Here is a 21,129-nt window from a genome sequence, read left to right on the forward strand (position 1 = left end):
TTTACTTGGGTTGGTTTTGCTCGATTTGGGTGCGGTTCAGTTTTTCCAGGCAAGTTTCCGAGCAACTAAAATGATTTTTAAAATGTTCCATAGTGCGGGAAAAAAAATTCCAGGCAAAATTCCAGACGAGTTTTCGAACTTTTTCAGACATTTTCAAAATTTCTCCGATTTTTCCAGGCAGTTGAATTTTATTTTCCAGTAGCTTAAAATAACTATCTACCTTTTCCAGGCAATTGACATAATTTTTAAAAGTTTTATAACTTTCACATTTTCCAGGCAAATGGGGTCAATTTTCTATTTGGTGCATTACGTACGATGTAAACGGAGTGAATTGACAGTTGAGTCAAGGTGATTTTGATTGAGTTTACTCGGGTTGGCTTTACTCGAATTAGATTTGGTTCTGTTTTCCAATTTTTCCCAATCAGTTGGAGTAATTTTTCCAGGCAATTGAGGTCCTGTTCTTAATGTTTCCAGACAGCTGAAATAATTTTTTTTAATTATCTAAAATAATTTTTCATTTTTTCCAGGCAGTTCAAATTGTCTTAACAAAACGATGTAAACTGGGTTAATTACCGTCGTGTTAAGTTGATTTTGGTTGGGTTTACTCGGGTTGGTTTTGCTCGATTTGGGTGCGGTTCATTTTTTCCAGGCAGTTTTTCAAGTAATAAAAATTAGTTTTAAGGTGTTCCAGAGTGTTGGAAATAAAATTCCAGGCATTTTCGGTTAATTATTTCCAAGCAATTAAAATATTTGTTATTAATGTTTCATGTGCCTGGAAAATAAAAATCCTGCATTTGAGGTCGGTTTTCCCTTTTTTCCAGACACTCGGAGTAATTTTTTTTTAATTTTCTAGGCCGTTGGGGTCATTTTCTTAATTTTCCAGGCAGTTCAAATTATTTTTTCAAACAATTATTAGGGTCACTTTTCAAGCTCTTCCAGGCAGTAGGAGTAATTTTTTTTAATTTTCCAGGCAATTGAAGTAACTCCTCCTATACCATAAAATAAAGTGTTCCCATTTTCCAGGAAGTTGAAGTCATTTTCCAGGCATTTGATATCATCTTTGAAACGTTTAAAGGTTCTGGAAAATATTTTTTTATTTCTTCAGTCAGCTTTTCCACGGTTTTCCAGGCGATTGGGTTAATTTTAATAGGCAATCGTGCCAGTTCGTCCAGACAGTTGAAATATTTTTTTTGTTTTAAGTTTCTGGAAAAAAAATCCAGGCATTTGGGGTCATTTTTTTAGGCAATTTGAATAATTTTTCCAGGAAATTGATATTGTTTTTAGCCTTACGAAAACAAATTTCCAGGTATTTAGGGTCATTTTCCCATTGTATCCAGGCAGTAAATGATTTTTTTGACAGGTCTGGAATAATTTTTCCAGGCAATTAAAATTATTTTTAAGGTGTTCCATAGTTCTGAAAAAAAAAATTCCAGGCGAATTTTCGAATTTTTTAAGACATTTTCAAAATTTCTCCGATTTTCCAGGCAGTTGAATTTTATTTTCTAGTAGTTTAAAATGATTTTCTACAATTTCCAGGCAATTGACATAGTTTTTACATTTTCCAGGCAAATGGGGTCAATTTTCCATTTGGTGCATTGCGTGCGATGTAAACGGAGTGAGTTTACTGTTAAGTTGATTTTGGTTGGGTTTACTTGGGTTGGTTTTGCTCGACTTGGGTGCGGTTCAGTTTTTCCAGGCAAGTTTCCGAGCAACTAAAATTATTTTTAAAATGTTCCATAGTGCTGGAAAAAAAATTCCAGGCAAAATTCCAGGCGAGTTTTCGAACTTTTTCAAAATTTCTCCTATTTTTCCAGGCAGTTGAGTTTTATTTTCCAGTGGTTTAAAATGATTATCTACCTTTTCCAGGCAATTGACATAATTTTTAAAAGTTTCATAATTTTTACATTTTCCAGGCAAATGGGGGTCAATTTTCCATTTGGTGCATTACGTACGATGTAAACGGGGTGAATTGACAGTTTAGTCAAGTTGATTTTGATTGAGTTTACTCGGGTTGGCTTTACTCGAATTAGATTTGGTTCTGTTTTCCAATTTTTCCCAATCAGTTGGAGTAATTTTTCCAGGCAATTGAGGTCCTGTTCTTAATGTTTCCAGACAGTTGAAATAATTTTTTTTAATTATCTAAAATAATTTTTCATTTCTTCCAGGCAGTTCAAATTGTCTTAACAAAACGATGTAAACTGGGTTAATTACCGTCGTGTTAAGTTGATTTTGGTTGGGTTTACTCGGGTTGGTTTTGCTCGATTTGGGTGCGGTTCAGTTTTTCCAGGCAAGTTTCCGAGCAACTAAAATTATTTTTAAAATGTTCCATAGTGCTGGAAAAAAATTCCAGGCAAAATTCCAGGCGAGTTTTCGAACTTTTTCAGACGTTTTCAAAATTTCTCCGATTTTTCCAGGCAGTTGAATTTTATTTTCCAGTAGTTTAAAATAATTATCTACTATTTCCAGGCAATTGACATAATTTTTACATTTTCCAGGCAAATGGGGTCAATTTTCTATTTGGTGCATTGCGTGCGATGTAAACGGAGTGAGTTTACTGTTAAGTTGATTTTGGTTGGGTTTACTTGGGTTGGTTTTGCTCGATTTGGGTGCGGTTCAGTTTTTCCAGGCAAGTTTCCGAGCAACTAGAATTATTTTTTAAATGTTCCATAGTGCTGGAAAAAAAAATCCAGGCAAAATTCCAGACGAGTTTTCGAACTTTTTCAGACATTTTCAAAATTTCTCCGATTTTTCCAGGCAATTGACATAATTTTTACATTTTCCAGGCAAATGGGGTCAATTTTCCATTTGGTGCATTGCGTGCGATGTAAACGGAGTGAATTGACTGTTGAGTCAAGTTGGTTTTGGTTGAGTTTACTCTAGTTGGTTTTGCTCGAGTTACATTTGCTTCTGTTTTCCAATCAGTTGGAGTCATTTTTCCAGGCAATTGAAGGCATTTTGTCAACGTTTCCAGGTAGCTGAATATACTTTCTAACTTTTTCAAGTTTCTGGAAATACATTTCTGAGGATTTGGGTTAAAATCACTAATTTTTCCAGGCAGTTAAAATATTTTTTTTCCTAAGTTTTGGATTAATTTTCCATTTTTTTCGAGTAACAGTGGTTATTATTCAAGCTTTTTCCAGGCAATTGAGGTGCTGTTTTTAATGTTTCCAGACAGTTGAAATAATTTTTTTTAATTATTTAAAATAATTTTCCATTTCTTCCAGGCAGTTCAAGTGCGGTGTAAACTGGGTTAATTACCGTCGTGTTAAGTTGATTTTGGTTGGGTTTACTCGGGTTGGTTTGGCTTGAGTTGGGTTGGGTTGGGTTTTCCATTTTTGCAGGTAGTTGGAGTTACTTAACGAATTTTGCCAGACTTGCCTGGAAAAATGGTAAAATTAATGCAAAATTGACAAAAAATTATTTAACTTTTGGGGTCGTTTTTCAAAATTTTCCAGGCAGTTTTGGATTAATTTTCCATTTTTTTCAGGCATTTTGGGGTCACTTTTTAAGGCTTTCCAGACATATGGAGATGTTCTCTCAAATTTATCCATGCAATTGGGGTCATTTTTCCAGGAATTTTTAAAATATTTTAATTTTTTGATAAATAAAATTTTAGGCATTTAGGTTCAGTTTTTCATTTATTTCAGGCAATTAGGGTCATTTTCTCCAATTTTCCAGGCAATTCGAATAATTTTTAAGGCGTTTCAAGATTCTGGAACAATTTTTTCAGGTAGTTGCTTTTATTTTTTTCCAGGGATTAGGTCTCTAGACTACGTTTTCCAGGAAATTTGGGTTATTTTTTCACTCACTTAAAATCACTTTTAAGACGTTTTAAGCTCCTGGAACATCTCTTCCAGGCATTTGGGGGTCATCGAACCAATTTTCCAGGCAATGCAAATAATTTTCCTAATTTTTTCAGGCATTTTAAATAATTTTTTTTTTCACTAATTTTTCCATTTTTTTACAGGCAATTAGAGTCACCTTTTCAGTTTTTCCAGGCAGTTGAAATAATGTTCAATGTTTTTTAAGCTTCTGGAAAAAAGATCCAAGAATTTGAGATCAGTTTTCCAGTTTTTCCGGACGGTTGGCATATTTTCACCATTTTTTTCAAGCAGTTCAAATAATTTCTTCGGTATTTTTCCAGGTAGTTTGACTCATTTTCCGATTTTTTTCCAGGCAGTTTCAATCACTTTTCCGGACTATTCAAGTCATTTTTTAACCGTTTTAGGGTTCTTTTAATTTTCCAGGCAGTTGGAATAAATTTCCCAATTGTTCCATGAAGTTCAAATAACTTTTCCAATTTTTTCAGGCAATGGGGTCACTTTTTAAAATTTTCCAGGCAATCGGGATCATTTTCCCAATATTTCCAGGCAGTTAGCAATTTGTTAAAATAATTTTTTATTTCTTCCAGGAAGTTGGATTAGACTCATTTTTTCAAGCAATTCAAGTAATATTTAAAGCATTCCAGGCTTCCATAATACATTTTCCAGGAAATTGGGGTCAATTTTCCCTTTTTGTCCATGCAGTTGGACTTACTTTTTCAAACTTCTGGAAAAAAAGTCCAGGCATCAGGGGTCAGTTTTTCGAGGCAACCCAATTGTTTGACCCCAACAGGATTTTTTGTGATCCATTGAAAATTACTCAATAACTCCAAAACGGTTGTATTTACGAAAAAACTTTTAAGAACCTCTTTGCTAAAGAAACTCATCGACTTTCATATGAAACTAAAATCATTAAAATCGGTGCATAAGTTTTTAAGATATTTGGATTTTTGTAAAGCCTTTGATGGCATCAAGATTTTTTTCAGTCGATTGGAAAACCACTCAATAACTCCAAAACGGTTGTATTTACAAAAAAACTTGTAAAGACCTTTTTGGTAAAGAAACTTATTGGCTTTCATATGAAATTAAAATCATTAAAATCGGTGCATAAGTTTTTAAGATACTTGGATTTTTGTAAAGCCTTTGATGGTATCAAGATTTTTTTCAGTCGATTGGAAAACCACTTAATAACTCCAAAACGGTTGTAGTTAGAAAAAAACTTTTAAGGACCTTTTTGCTAAAGAAACTCATCGACTTTCATATGAAATCAAAATCATTAAAATCGGTGCATAAGTTTTTAAGATAATTGGATTTTTGTAAAGCCTTTGATGACATCAAGATTTTTTTCAATCGATTGCAAAATCACTCAATAACTCCAAAACGGTTGAGTTTATGAAAAAACTGTTAGGAACCTTTTCGATCAAGAAACTCATCAACTTTCATATGAATCTAAAATCATTAAAATCGGTGCATAAGTTTTTAAGATACATGGATTTTTGTAAAGCCTTTGATGGAATCAAGATTTTTTTCAATCGATTGGAAAACCACTCAATAACTCCAAAACGGTTGTATTTAGAAAAAAACTTTTAAGGACCTTTTTGCTAAAGAAACTTATTGACTTTCATATGAATCTAAAATCATTAAAATCGGTGCATAAGTTTTTAGGATACATGGATTTTTGTAAAGCCTTTGATGGCATCAAGATTTTTTTTAATCGATTGGAAAACCACTCAACAACTCCAAAACGGTTGTATTTACAAAAAAAATGTTAAGGACCTTTTTTCTAAAGAAACTCATCGACTTTCATATGAAACCAAAATCATTAAAATCGGTGCATAAGTTTTTAAGATACATGGATTTTTGTAAAGCCTTTGATGGAATCAAGATTTTTTTCAATCGATTGGAAAACCACTCAATAACTCCAAAACGGTTGTAGTTAGAAAAAAACTTTTAAGAACCTCTTTGCTAAAGAAACTCATCGACTTTCATATGAAATCAAAATCATTAAAATCGGTGCATAAGTTTTTAAGATACATGGATTTTTGTAAAGCCTTTGATGGAATCAATATTTTTTTCAATCGATTGGAAAACCACTTAATAACTCCAAAACGGTTGAATTTACGAAAAAACTGTTAGGAACCTTTTTGGTAAAGAAACTCATTGGCTTTAATATGAATCTAAAATCATTAAAATCGGTGCATAAGTTTTTAAGATACATGGATTTTTGTAAAGCCTTTGATGGAATCAAGATTTTTTTCAATCAATTCAAAAATCACTCAATAACTCCAAAACGGTTGAATTTACGAAAAAACTGTTAGGAACCTTTTCGATCAAGAAACTCATGAGCTTTCATACGCACCCAAAACCAATAAAATCGTGACATCCGTTTTGAAAATATTCAAACTTTAATTTAATGCTTAAAGTAACTTCACCCAATTAACCTCAACTCAAATTAAACCGCAAACCTCACATGCCTCGGCGATCAAACAAATGAAAACCTCCAACAATCTGCTACTAGCCCTTACTCCTCCCTCCTCCCTTCATCCCCCCAAACAACCCTTTGCCAAAGTAAACAAATGAATGGTGCTGTATTTTGTAAGATTATTTCCTCAATTATTATTATTATATGGGAAACCCTTGGAAGGGAAAATTGGCGCAGTTTTCCCTATCGGGGCCACCCTTCCTCCTCTCCTATTATACGTAACTAATAATGTACATAAGTGATAGCTAAATAGGTACATTTATTATGATTTCACTCTTTCTATTGGCGAAAATTGTACATAATTGCCAAAAAAAAATGCGTAATAAAATCTACTAAATAAATGAGACGAAAAAAATTGTACATAGGGTGTGCTATAACGACTAATTTAGGCCCTTAAGGGCGTACCTATATACTTAATAATGTAAATATATTTATGCATATAAGACTGGATTTTATAGTATATACGGGGTGTGCAAATTAACCGATTGAGGTGGTGAAAATGGAACAGAGCTGTGTTGGAAGTTATGTAGGAAATGTTCTGATTTTAAGTGGGACACCCTGTATATTTTTACACGGATCGATAGCAATTGTTTTTCTAAGCAAAAATGGTTATGTGCGTTTTTCTCTTTAAGTTGAAAATGACAGAGTTAGGGAGGTTTTTAAGAGAGGTTGTACATTTTTTAGTACAATTTTAAAGAGTAGATTATTGGTTTGAAATATTGTACTGGAATAAGGTTATGACCTAAGACTCTTCTGAAAGTGGTACAGTTTTTAGTACAATTTTCTCTTATAGTATTAATTTTATTAGTCGTTATACAGACCGATCAGGATATTGAATTTTTAAACAATGTTTAAGAGAGACAAGATAAACGAGTCGATTGGTATAGTACAATTTTTGAATAATTTGTACTAAATTCAATTTTTCAAAGGGGTCCATATTAAGTACAATTTTTTAAATCTAGTACAATTTTTAGTATAATTTCATACAGTTTTAAAAGTATAGGAGGATTGTTCTTGACTAGTAAAGGATAAAAGATATTAATCTGATTTTGTACTACTTAAAAAATTGTACAAAAAAAATGTTGTGCGTGGCACCACCATATAATGGTTCTGAAAATAGTACAATTTTTAGTACAATTTTGTCTTTTTCTCTATTGTTTTTAATTTTAAGGTAAATTGTACAGGCAGGCAAATGATTAAGTTTTTTCAAAAATTTATAATTTAGTAACTCCCTAATTATTTGTACTAACGCCAATATATGTATGTACGGTCAAAGGCTTTTTTAGTACAATTTTAAGAAGTCGATTAATGGTGATTACATTTTTAAAATATTGTACTAAATATATTTTGTGCGTGACTACCGTACGCAATATTTTAGTACATTTTTTTCTTTCTCTTTACTTCTCGTTACATTGTACAAGAGAGGTCAAAATGGACTATTTCAGTACAATTTTTTATTTATTTGTACTTGAACGTAATCGAATACTTAGTACAATTTTTTTTAATCCTTAGTACAATTTTAAAAGGATAGGAGGATTATTTCTCTAATAGGATGTATATTATTTTAAAAATTGTACAAAAGCTTCTTGTACAATTTTTTTCTTTAATAATATTAATTTTAAAATTAGTCGTACTAAATTATAGCTTAATAGCATCCTTTAAAAGTAGTACAATTTTTAAAAATTTATGAATATTATAGTAAAGGATAATGGAATTTTGTACAATTTCAAAAATTGTACAAAAAATTAACAGAGAAATCTCTCGGCTTGTAAAGCATAAAAGATGTTACCTGAATTTTGTACAATTTTAAAATTTGTACTGAAATTGCCTCGCACTACTAAACAATTAGTACAATTTTTATTTTAAAATTTTCTTGAAGAAAAATGCGAGATTAAACAAATCGATCAACTTAGTACAATTTTTTGATAATTTGTACTAAATTGATTTTATGCGTGCGAAGTAGTACAAAGTTTATTACAATTTTTTTTAAAAATCTAGTACAATTTTAAAGATCGTGTATATTCTTCGCAATTAGTAAAGGATAGTAGATGTTAATGAGATTTTGTATTATTTTTAAAATTGTACAAGAAAGTCGTAGAGGCATCACCAAATAATTTTTCTGAAAGTAGTACAATTTTTTCCTAATTTTCCTTTACAAGAGAAATACAAGATTTAATAAATATAAGACAATAATCATCTTAGTACAATTATTTGTACTAAATTCAATTTATGCGTAGCCAAAAGATTTATAGAATCTCTTAAATGTGGTTTAATATTTAGTACAAATTTTCATTTATATTTAGTACAATTTTAAAATAAGAATCACTCGGCTCGTAAAACATGAAATATGTTTATTGAATTTTGTACAAATAAAAAATTGTACTGAGGCCACCCCTAAAGTATTTTTAAATACAATATCGCTAATATTCTGTGAGAAATAGTACAAATAATATTTAAAAATTTGTACTAGAAATACCTTATGCGTGGCCAAAGGCCTAGCATCATCACACAATTTTTCTGAAATTTAGGTTATGAATTATAGCTAATGAACTATAGCTATCTCTTATAATTAAGGAGATATTTCAAAAAAACATTTGGTCCTTCGAGCCGGATTTTGCACTTAAATCCCCATATCTCAGGAACTAATGAAGATAAATATAAAGTGTTTGGGTTCATTTTAATCAGCATAAGATTCTTTATTTAATTAGTGAAAATTTTGAACAATTTAAAAAAAAAATAAGATTTTGAAGTGGCTGGAAAATATATTTTATTTAAATAGGTTAATAGAGCTTTCGTTCCCGATTCCATTAATACCAAACACTCTATAGGTATCTCTAGTAGTTTGCGAGATATTTGAGAAAAACATTTGGTCCTTCGAGCCGGATTTTGCACTTTCAGGCTCTATATCTTGAGAACTATTAAAGATAAATATAGAGTGTTTGGGTTCATTTTAATCAGCATGGAATTGTCCATCCAATCAACAAAAAAAACAAATATTTTTTTAATTTTAAATATCTGGACCTAATTTTGAGTGTCTAAAAAATTATTTTCATGTCAACAGATCAATGCGGCTTTTTCTCCCAATTACATTGATACCAAACACTCTATAGCTATCTCTTATAGTTAAGGAGAGATTTTCAAAAAAACATTTGGTCCTTCGAGCCGGATTTTGCACTTAAATCCCCATATCTCAGGAACTAATGAAGATAAATATAAAGTGTTTGTGTTCATTTTAATCAGCATAAGATTCTTTATTTAATTAGTGAAAATTTTGAACAATTTAAAAAAATAATAAGATTTTGAAGTGGCTGGAAAATATATTTTATTTAAATAGGTTAATAGAGCTTTCATTAGCGATTCCATTAATACCAAACACTCTATAGGTATCTCTAGTAGTTTGCGAGATATTTGAGAAAAACATTTGGTCCTTCGAGCCGGATTTTGCACTTTCAGGCTCTATATCTTGAGAACTATTACAGATAAATATAGAGTGTTTGGGTTCATTTTAATCAGCATAGAATTGTCCATCCAATCAACAAAAAAAAAAATATTTTTTTAATTTTAAATATCTGGACCTAATTTTGAGTGTCTAAAAAATTATTTTCATGTCAACAGATCAATGCGGCTTTTTCTCCCAATTACATTGATACCAAACACTCTATAGCTATCTCTTATAGTTAAGGAGAGATTTTCAAAAAAACATTTGGTCCTTCGAGCCGGATTTTGCACTTAAATCCCCATATCTCAGGAACTAATGAAGATAAATATAAAGTGTTTGGATTCATTTTAATCAGCATAAGATTCTTTATTTAATTAGTGAAAATTTTGAACAATTAAAAAAAAATTAAAATTTTGAAGTGACTGGAAAATATATTTTATTTAAATAGGTTAATAGAGCTTTCGTTCCCGATTCCATTAATACCAAACACTCTATAGGTATCTCTAGTAGTTTGCGAGATATTTGAGAAAAGCATTTGGTCCTTCGAGCCGGATTTTGCACTTTCAGGCTCTATATCTTGAGAACTATTAAAGATAAATATAGAGTGTTTGGGTTCATTTTAATCAGCATAGAATTGTCCATCCAATCAACAAAAAAAAACTAATATTTTTTAATTTTAAATATCTGGACCTAATTTTGAGTGTCTAAAAAATTATTTTCATGTCAACAGATCAATGCGGCTTTTTCTCCCAATTACATTGATACCAAACACTCTATAGCTATCTCTTATAGTTAAGGAGGGATTTTCAAAAAAACATTTGGTCCTTCGAGCCGGATTTTGCACTTAAATCCCCATATCTCAGGAACTAATGGAGATAAATATAAAGTGTTTGAGTTCATTTTAATCAGCATAAGATTCTTTATTTAATTAGTGAAAATTTTGAACAATTAAAAAAAAAATAAGATTTTGAAGTGGCTGGAAAATATATTTTATTTAAATAGGTTAATAGAGCTTTCGTTCCCGATTCTATTAATACCAAACACTCTATAGGTATCTCTAGTAGTTTGCGAGATATTTGAGAAAAACATTTGGTCCTTCGAGCCGAATTTTGCACTTTCAGGCTCTATATCTTGAGAACTATTAAAGATAAATATAGAGTGTTTGGGTTCATTTTAATCAGCATAGAATTGTCCATCCAATCAACAAAAAAAAACAAATATTTTTTTAATTTTAAATATCTGGACCTAATTTTGAGTGTCTAAAAAATTATTTTCATGTCAACAGATCAATGCGGCTTTTTCTCCCAATTACATTGATACCAAACACTTTATAGCTATCTCTTATAGTTAAGGAGATATTTTTAAAAAAACATTTGGTCCTTCGAGCCGGATTTTGCACTTAAATCCCCATATCTCAGGAACTAATGAAGATAAATATAAAGTGTTTGAGTTCATTTTAATCAGCATAAGATTCTTTATTTAATTAGTGAAAATTTTGAACAATTAAAAAAAAATTAAAATTTTGAAGTGGCTGGAAAATATATTTTAATTAAATAGGTTAATAGAGCTTTCGTTCCCGATTCCATTAATACCAAACACTCTATAGGTATCTCTAGTAGTTTGCGAGATATTTGAGAAAAACATTTGGTCCTTCGAGCCGGATTTTGCACTTTCAGGCTCTATATCTTGAGAACTATTACAGATAAATATAGAGTGTTTGGGTTCATTTTAATCAGCATAGAATTGTCCATCCAATCAACAAAAAAAAAATATTTTTTTAATTTTAAATATCTGGACCTAATTTTGAGTGTCTAAAAAATTATTTTCATGTCAACAGATCAATGCGGCTTTTTCTCCCAATTACATTGATACCAAACACTCTATAGCTATCTCTTATAGTTAAGGAGAGATTTTCAAAAAAACATTTGGTCCTTCGAGCCGGATTTTGCACTTAAATCCCCATATCTCAGGAACTAATGAAGATAAATATAAAGTGTTTGGATTCATTTTAATCAGCATAAGATTCTTTATTTAATTAGTGAAAATTTTGAACAATTAAAAAAAAATTAAAATTTTGAAGTGACTGGAAAATATATTTTATTTAAATAGGTTAATAGAGCTTTCGTTCCCGATTCCATTAATACCAAACACTCTATAGGTATCTCTAGTAGTTTGCGAGATATTTGAGAAAAGCATTTGGTCCTTCGAGCCGGATTTTGCACTTTCAGGCTCTATATCTTGAGAACTATTAAAGATAAATATAGAGTGTTTGGGTTCATTTTAATCAGCATAGAATTGTCCATCCAATCAACAAAAAAAAACTAATATTTTTTAATTTTAAATATCTGGACCTAATTTTGAGTGTCTAAAAAATTATTTTCATGTCAACAGATCAATGCGGCTTTTTCTCCCAATTACATTGATACCAAACACTCTATAGCTATCTCTTATAGTTAAGGAGAGATTTTCAAAAAAACATTTGGTCCTTCGAGCCGGATTTTGCACTTAAATCCCCATATCTCAGGAACTAATGAAGATAAATATAAAGTGTTTGGGTTCATTTTAATCAGCATAAGATTCTTTATTTAATTAGTGAAAATTTTGAACAATTAAAAAAAATTAAAATTTTGAAGTGACTGGAAAATATATTTTATTTAAATAGGTTAATAGAGCTTTCGTTCCCGATTCTATTAATACCAAACACTCTATAGGTATCTCTAGTAGTTTGCGAGATATTTGAGAAAAACATTTGGTCCTTCGAGCCGAATTTTGCACTTTCAGGCTCTATATCTTGAGAACTATTAAAGATAAATATAGAGTGTTTGGGTTCATTTTAATCAGCATAGAATTGTCCATCCAATCAACAAAAAAAAACAAATATTTTTTTAATTTTAAATATCTGGACCTAATTTTGAGTGTCTAAAAAATTATTTTCATGTCAACAGATCAATGCGGCTTTTTCTCCCAATTACATTGATACCGAACACTCTATAGCTATCTCTTATAGTTAAGGAGATATTTTTAAAAAAACATTTGGTCCTTCGAGCCGGATTTTGCACTTAAATCCCCATATCTCAGGAACTAATGAAGATAAATATAAAGTGTTTGAGTTCATTTTAATCAGCATAAGATTCTTTATTTAATTAGTGAAAATTTTGAACAATTAAAAAAAAATTAAAATTTTGAAGTGGCTGGAAAATATATTTTAATTAAATAGGTTAATAGAGCTTTCGTTCCCGATTCCATTAATACCAAACACTCTATAGGTATCTCTAGTAGTTTGCGAGATATTTGAGAAAAACATTTGGTCCTTCGAGCCGGATTTTGCACTTTCAGGCTCTATATCTTGAGAACTATTACAGATAAATATAGAGTGTTTGGGTTCATTTTAATCAGCATAGAATTGTCCATCCAATCAACAAAAAAAAAAATATTTTTTTAATTTTAAATATCTGGACCTAATTTTGAGTGTCTAAAAAATTATTTTCATGTCAACAGATCAATGCGGCTTTTTCTCCCAATTACATTGATACCGAACACTCTATAGCTATCTCTTATAGTTAAGGAGATATTTTTAAAAAAACATTTGGTCCTTCGAGCCGGATTTTGCACTTAAATCCCCATATCTCAGGAACTAATGAAGATAAATATAAAGTGTTTGAGTTCATTTTAATCAGCATAAGATTCTTTATTTAATTAGTGAAAATTTTGAACAATTAAAAAAAAATTAAAATTTTGAAGTGACTGGAAAATATATTTTATTTAAATAGGTTAATAGAGCTTTCGTTCCCGATTCCATTAATACCAAACACTCTATAGGTATCTCTAGTAGTTTGCGAGATATTTGAGAAAAGCATTTGGTCCTTCGAGCCGGATTTTGCACTTTCAGGCTCTATATCTTGAGAACTATTAAAGATAAATATAGAGTGTTTGGGTTCATTTTAATCAGCATAGAATTGTCCATCCAATCAACAAAAAAAAACTAATATTTTTTAATTTTAAATATCTGGACCTAATTTTGAGTGTCTAAAAAATTATTTTCATGTCAACAGATCAATGCGGCTTTTTCTCCCAATTACATTGATACCAAACACTCTATAGCTATCTCTTATAGTTAAGGAGGGATTTTCAAAAAAACATTTGGTCCTTCGAGCCGGATTTTGCACTTAAATCCCCATATCTCAGGAACTAATGGAGATAAATATAAAGTGTTTGAGTTCATTTTAATCAGCATAAGATTCTTTATTTAATTAGTGAAAATTTTGAACAATTAAAAAAAAAATAAGATTTTGAAGTGGCTGGAAAATATATTTTATTTAAATAGGTTAATAGAGCTTTCGTTCCCGATTCTATTAATACCAAACACTCTATAGGTATCTCTAGTAGTTTGCGAGATATTTGAGAAAAACATTTGGTCCTTCGAGCCGAATTTTGCACTTTCAGGCTCTATATCTTGAGAACTATTAAAGATAAATATAGAGTGTTTGGGTTCATTTTAATCAGCATAGAATTGTCCATCCAATCAACAAAAAAAAACAAATATTTTTTTAATTTTAAATATCTGGACCTAATTTTGAGTGTCTAAAAAATTATTTTCATGTCAACAGATCAATGCGGCTTTTTCTCCCAATTACATTGATACCAAACACTTTATAGCTATCTCTTATAGTTAAGGAGATATTTTTAAAAAAACATTTGGTCCTTCGAGCCGGATTTTGCACTTAAATCCCCATATCTCAGGAACTAATGAAGATAAATATAAAGTGTTTGAGTTCATTTTAATCAGCATAAGATTCTTTATTTAATTAGTGAAAATTTTGAACAATTAAAAAAAAATTAAAATTTTGAAGTGGCTGGAAAATATATTTTAATTAAATAGGTTAATAGAGCTTTCGTTCCCGATTCCATTAATACCAAACACTCTATAGGTATCTCTAGTAGTTTGCGAGATATTTGAGAAAAACATTTGGTCCTTCGAGCCGGATTTTGCACTTTCAGGCTCTATATCTTGAGAACTATTACAGATAAATATAGAGTGTTTGGGTTCATTTTAATCAGCATAGAATTGTCCATCCAATCAACAAAAAAAAAAATTTTTTTTTAATTTTAAATATCTGGACCTAATTTTGAGTGTCTAAAAAATTATTTTCATGTCAACAGATCAATGCGGCTTTTTCTCCCAATTACATTGATACCAAACACTCTATAGCTATCTCTTATAGTTAAGGAGGGATTTTCAAAAAAACATTTGGTCCTTCGAGCCGGATTTTGCACTTAAATCCCCATATCTCAGGAACTAATGGAGATAAATATAAAGTGTTTGAGTTCATTTTAATCAGCATAAGATTCTTTATTTAATTAGTGAAAATTTTGAACAATTAAAAAAAAAATAAGATTTTGAAGTGGCTGGAAAATATATTTTATTTAAATAGGTTAATAGAGCTTTCGTTCCCGATTCCATTAATACCAAACACTCTATAGGTATCTCTAGTAGTTTGCGAGATATTTAAGAAAAACATTTGGTCCTTCGAGCCGGATTTTGCACTTTCAGGCTCTATATCTTGAGAACTATTAAAGATAAATATAGAGTGTTTGGGTTCATTTTAATCAGCATAGAATTGTCCATCCAATCAATAAAAAAAAACAAATATTTTTTTAATTTTAAATATCTGGACCTAATTTTGAGTGTCTAAAAAATTATTTTCATGTCAACAGATCAATGCGGCTTTTTCTCCCAATTACATTGATACCAAACACTCTATAGCTATCTCTTATAGTTAAGGAGAGATTTTCAAAAAAACATTTGGTCCTTCGAGCCGGATTTTGCACTTAAATCCCCATATCTCAGGAACTAATGAAGATAAATATAAAGTGTTTGTGTTCATTTTAATCAGCATAAGTTTCTTTATTTAATTAGTGAAAATTTTGAACAATTAAAAAAAAAAATAAGATTTTGAAGTGGCTGGAAAATATATTTTATTTAAATAGGTTAATAGAGCTTTCGTTCCCGATTCCATTAATACCAAACACTCTATAGGTATCTCTAGTAGTTTGCGAGATATTTGAGAAAAACATTTGGTCCTTCGAGCCGGATTTTGCACTTTCAGGCTCTATATCTTGAGAACTATTAAAGATAAATATAGAGTGTTTGGGTTCATTTTAATCAGCATGGAATTGTCCATCCAATCAACAAAAAAAAACAAATATTTTTTTAATTTTAAATATCTGGACCTAATTTTGAGTGTCTAAAAAATTATTTTCATGTCAACAGATCAATGCGGCTTTTTCTCCCAATTACATTGATACCAAACACTCTATAGCTATCTCTTATAGTTAAGGAGAGATTTTCAAAAAAACATTTGGTCCTTCGAGCGGGATTTTGCACTTAAATCCCCATATCTCAGGAACTAATGAAGATAAATATAAAGTGTTTGGGTTCATTTTAATCAGCATAAGATTCTTTATTTAATTAGTGAAAATTTTGAACAATTTAAAAAAAAATAAGATTTTGAAGTGGCTGGAAAATGTATTTTATTTAAATAAGTTAATAGAGCTTTCGTTCCCGATTCCATTAATACCAAACACTCTATAGGTATCTCTAGTAGTTTGCGAGATATTTGAGAAAAACATTTGGTCCTTCGAGCCGGATTTTGCACTTTCAGGCTCTATATCTTGAGAACTATTAAAGATAAATATAGAGTGTTTGGGTTCATTTTAATCAGCATAGAATTGTCCATCCAATCAACAAAAAAAAAAACAAATATTTTTTTAATTTTAAATATCTGGACCTAATTTTGAGTGTCTAAAAAATTATTTTCATGTCAACAGATCAATGCGGCTTTTTCTCCCAATTACATTGATACCAAACACTCTATAGCTATCTCTTATAGTTAAGGAGAGATTTTCAAAAAAACATTTGGTCCTTCGAGCGGGATTTTGCACTTAAATCCCCATATCTCAGGAACTAATGAAGATAAATATAAAGTGTTTGGGTTCATTTTAATCAGCATAAGATTCTTTATTTAATTAGTGAAAATTTTGAACAATTTAAAAAAAAATAAGATTTTGAAGTGGCTGGAAAATGTATTTTATTTAAATAGGTTAATAGAGCTTTCGTTCCCGATTCCATTAATACCAAACACTCTATAGGTATCTCTAGTAGTTTGCGAGATCTTTGAGAAAAACATTTGGTCCTTCGAGCCGGATTTTGGGAAAATTAATTTTCTTAGGAGAAAGATACAAGTTTCAAAAAATCCAATACTTTAGTACAACTTTTGCATTATTTGTACTAAATTGACAATATGCTTGACCAGAGGCTCGATAGAGTGTTTTGAAAGTACCATAATACTTAGTACAATTTTTTATAGTTTAGTGCAATTTCAAAAGGAACTCCGCGGTACAATTATTTTTTTGTATTTATATTTATTTTAAAATTTTCTTAAAAAAAAAAGCGAGATTAAACAAATCGATCAACTTAGTACAATTTTTTGATAATTTGTACTAAATTCATTTAATGCGTGGCCAGAGGCTCTTTTGGGAGTAGTATAAAGTTTATTACAATTTTTTTGAAAATCTAGTACAATTTTTAAAGATCGAGTATTTTCCTCGCAATTAGTAAAGGATAGTAGATGTTAATAAGATTTTGTACAATTTTTAAAATTGTACAAAAAAGTCGCAGAGGCCTTGCATCACCATACAATACAAGTATAACAGAACAACAAGTACAATTATAATTAGTACAATTTTTTAATTAATTTTTTTTTTATTTAACCAGAGCATTTTTAGAATCTTTTAAATGTAGTTTAATATTTAGTACAAATTTTCATTTATATTTAGTACAATTTTAAAAAATTGTACTGAGGCCTCTGTAGTAAGTAGTAAGTATTTTTAAATATAATATCGATAATATTTATGTAAGAAATAGTACAACATATTTCAGAATAGAAATTTGTACTATTTAAAAATTTGTACTAGAAATACCTTATGCGTGGCCAAAGGCCTCGCATCATCACACAATTTTGCTGAAATTAGTACAATTTTTAGTACAATTTTTATGTTTTTTAGGGAAAATTAATTTTCTTACGAAGGAGATACAAGTTTCAAAAAATCGAATATTTTAGTACAACTTTTGGAATATTTGTACTAAATTGAAAATATGCCGGGCCAAAGGCTCGATAGAGTCTTTTGAAAGTAGCATAATATTTAGTACAATTTTTTATAGTTTAGTACAATTTTAAAAGGAACCTCTGGGTTCGTTCAGCTTAAAAAATGTTGATTGAGTTTCGCGGATCTTAATTTTAAAATTTATTGTACAATTTTAATAAAGGTAATTCAATCTGTTATTATTGTACAACTTTCGAATAATTTGTATCAAATCTATAGGTTGCCAGGGGTTACATGCTAGTAGTACTATATTTAGTACATTTAAAAAAATATATTTAGTGGAGTTTTAGAAGAATTGAAGGGTTTTCCTATGCTAGTGAAGTACAAAAGGTTTTAATAGAAATTTGTGAAAATTGTACTAAAAAATTATTGCGCATGGCCAGAGGCCTCAAAAAAAATAGTACAATATTTTGTACAATTATTTTTTTTCTATTGATATTAATTGTACATAAAAATCAATTTTTCTTCAAGAAAGGTACAATTAAATAAATCAATATAATGCGTAACTCCTGGCCACCTAATGCGTTTTCAGTACAATTTTACTAGCAAATGGTCGAACACAGTACATTTGTACTAAATATCCTTGTGTGAATGGGTACAAAATAGTACAAAATATTCACAGGGAATTTTGTACAATGCAAAAATTTGTACTTAAAAACTCAAGAGTCTGCACTGTGGCCATGGACAATTAGCAAATAATCGCTCATAGCTCCGTTAGTTTCAACTTGAGGTAAAAAACGCACTGAACCTTTTTTCTTAAGCATAAAATTCCCTATCATTTGATGTAACAATATATAGGGTGGCCCAATTAAAAAGGGACATTTCCTTTGATAAACTTTCGCCACCGTTTTTTAGCACAAAAACTCAACTTCTCTCACCCTGTAGATATAGAAAAGGGTGTAATAAGACAGCGAAATACAATCATACCTAAGGACACCTATGTACCGATGACCAAAGTGTATTAATAAGTTAAGAACGTTTAAAAAAAAAGCAATAAAAACTAACGTCTAAGTTACATCGAACGTACGTAGTTAACCTGTAAATAAACGCCTTAATAATCAAAATATTCACTATATAATGTAATGATATCTTGTATACTGCTGCTGACGGTCTTCCTGGATATTCCTGTTTGATTTTTGTACAATTTTTTTGCTCCAGAATTAATCTCTAAGCCCTCTTCGATGTGCTACTAAAGTACTATAAGTGTTTGTGTATAAATAAATAAATAAATAAATAAAATAAATAAATGTTAGTTTTTAGCTGATTTCCGTCTTAAATGAAGAAAAGGCTCGTTATTTGTATGTTAAACTTGTTTTGTTTTTTTTTTTTTACTTAAGTTTGTGTTTTTATATTTTTATTTGTTTGTTTTTTTTTGTATTGATAAGTAGAGCTGTTTATATATTATATACGTACGTTATTATGAGTGCTGTTTTTTGAATCGATACATTTGGCGCTTTTTTGCAATAAAAAATTGTTTAATGGACTTTTGGAGTGTTTTATTCAGTATATTTTGTTTCATTAATTATTTATTATATTTTCCTCAATTTTTTACCTTCATATATGTATTTTTTTAAATATAATCCATTCAAGTGAATCTCCCTTTTTTTATGTACTAAGTATAGTACTATTTTCAAAAAATTTGTGCCATGATGAGTAGCTTCTGGCTACACATAAAATGAATTTTGTACAAATGATCAAAAAATTGTACTACAATGATTAATTCAAATATTTAATTCCTTATTTAAAAATCAATCAATTTCCTAATCTGAAAAATGTATTTTATAATTGTACAATAAATTTTATAATAACCCTCAAGGCAAGTCTAGTACATTTTTTACAATACATAATTCTGTTAAAATCTTTTATATATTACACTAAAATTTTTTTAAATGTACTAAATATAGTACTATTTTCAGAAAAATTGTGGCGTGGTATGTCACTTATGAATATAGTATAAATTAGCCAAAAGATGTACTATATTAATTAATTCGTTTACCTTGTTCCTCCCCTATTTTAAGTGTTTTAAAATTGTACAATTAAGATTACACTAGAGGAGAATAAAAGAAGAGATTGTACTACTTTCAGAAGAATTGTAAGGTGGTGCGAGGCCTCTGGCCACGCACAAGGCGTTTTTATTATAAATTTTTGGATAGTACAAAAATCTGAGTAGTACAACTTTTAGTACATATTTTTTTTCTCTAGTATGATATTAATTTAAAAATTTATTGTACAGATAGATCAGGAATTAAAAATCAATCAAAAGCTCCACCACTATTCCTCTTAAAGTTGTACAATTTTTAGTACAATATTTCTTTGTCTTGTTTTTTTTTTGGTATAATTTTCAAAAGAATCTTTTGGCTAGTCAAGGTTAAAAAACATGATTTTGTACAATTTAAATATTTGTCGTGCGTGGCCAAAGGTTCTTTCAATTCTTTTGTAATTAGTACAACTTTTAGTATATTTATTTGTTTCTTCACTAGTACATTAAACTAAAAACTTATTTTACAGACAAACAAGGAAAGTGAAAATTTTAGTTTCATGGGCCTCCACACTATTCTTCTCAAAGTTGTACAATTTTTAGTACATTTTTTTAACTCTTACGACAAGTAAAGGTTTAAAAATAGAATATTAAATGGACAATTTAAATTGTACGTGATCGGAGATTTTTTCAATTCTTTTGAAAGTAGTACAACTTTTAGTACATTTGCTTATATTTACTCTAATATGAGTTTAAATTGAAAATTCATTGTACAAATAAATCAGGAATGTGAATCTTTTAATAATTTATTAACTTCAAATTTGTACAATTATTAGTAATTTTTTTTCTTTTTTTAGTACAAAATAAAAAAGGGGCGTTTGGATCGTAAAGGTAAAAAAATGTATAGCTTAAATATTTTGTACAAAAACCTCTAGTTTTGTACAATTTAGGTATTTGTACTAAAACCGCCTTGTGCGTGGCCAGAGGCCTCGCACCACTATATAATTATTCTAAAAGTAGTACAATTTTTAGTACATTTTTTCATATTTTTTTTGGTACAACAATTTAAAAAAAAATCTATTGGGTAGTAAAGGTTGAAAAATGTTAATAAATTGTTTACAATTGAAATATTTGTACTAATGCCTCCTTATGCATGGCCAGAGGCCTCGCACCACCTTACAATTGTTCTAAAAGTAGTACAATTTTAAGTACATTTTTTCAAATTTTTCTTAGAACAATTTTACAG

General features: G+C 29.6%; 1 protein-coding gene and 1 long non-coding RNA gene across 29 annotated transcripts in view; both read left to right on the plus strand.

Annotated features, from left to right (window-relative positions):
- Nucleotides 1-7,627, plus strand: part of LOC126746257 (octopamine receptor beta-2R-like) — a 178,263-nt gene extending 170,636 nt beyond the window's left edge. Inside the window, exon 6 of one of the 2 annotated variants that reach the window (XR_007663840.1) lies at nt 854-7,627. The gene's annotated coding sequence lies outside the window, so the exon portion shown is untranslated. The remainder of the gene's footprint in view (nt 1-853) is intronic. The other variant, XR_007663841.1, reaches the window with a different exon arrangement.
- A 612-nt stretch (nt 7,628-8,239) lies between these two features.
- LOC126746197 (uncharacterized) lies at nt 8,240-19,388 on the plus strand. Of its 27 annotated transcripts, XR_007663810.1 has the most exons (5): nt 8,248-10,239; nt 10,794-11,900; nt 12,454-13,561; nt 14,116-14,621; nt 16,843-19,388. It is a non-coding gene; the product is annotated as an uncharacterized LOC126746197 (long non-coding RNA). The 27 variants fall into 27 exon arrangements; XR_007663823.1 differs by lacking the exons at nt 14,116-14,621; nt 16,843-19,388 and adding an exon at nt 15,731-16,326 and having other exon boundaries at nt 8,240-10,744; nt 11,300-11,348; nt 12,454-14,066; XR_007663820.1 differs by lacking the exons at nt 14,116-14,621; nt 16,843-19,388 and adding an exon at nt 15,731-16,326 and having other exon boundaries at nt 8,240-10,744; nt 11,852-11,900; nt 12,454-14,066.
- The last annotated feature ends 1,741 nt before the right edge of the window (nt 19,389-21,129 follow it).

The sequence above is a fragment of the Anthonomus grandis genome, chromosome 17, assembly GCF_022605725.1.
Source record: "Anthonomus grandis grandis chromosome 17, icAntGran1.3, whole genome shotgun sequence".
Lineage (NCBI taxonomy): Eukaryota > Metazoa > Arthropoda > Insecta > Coleoptera > Curculionidae > Anthonomus > Anthonomus grandis.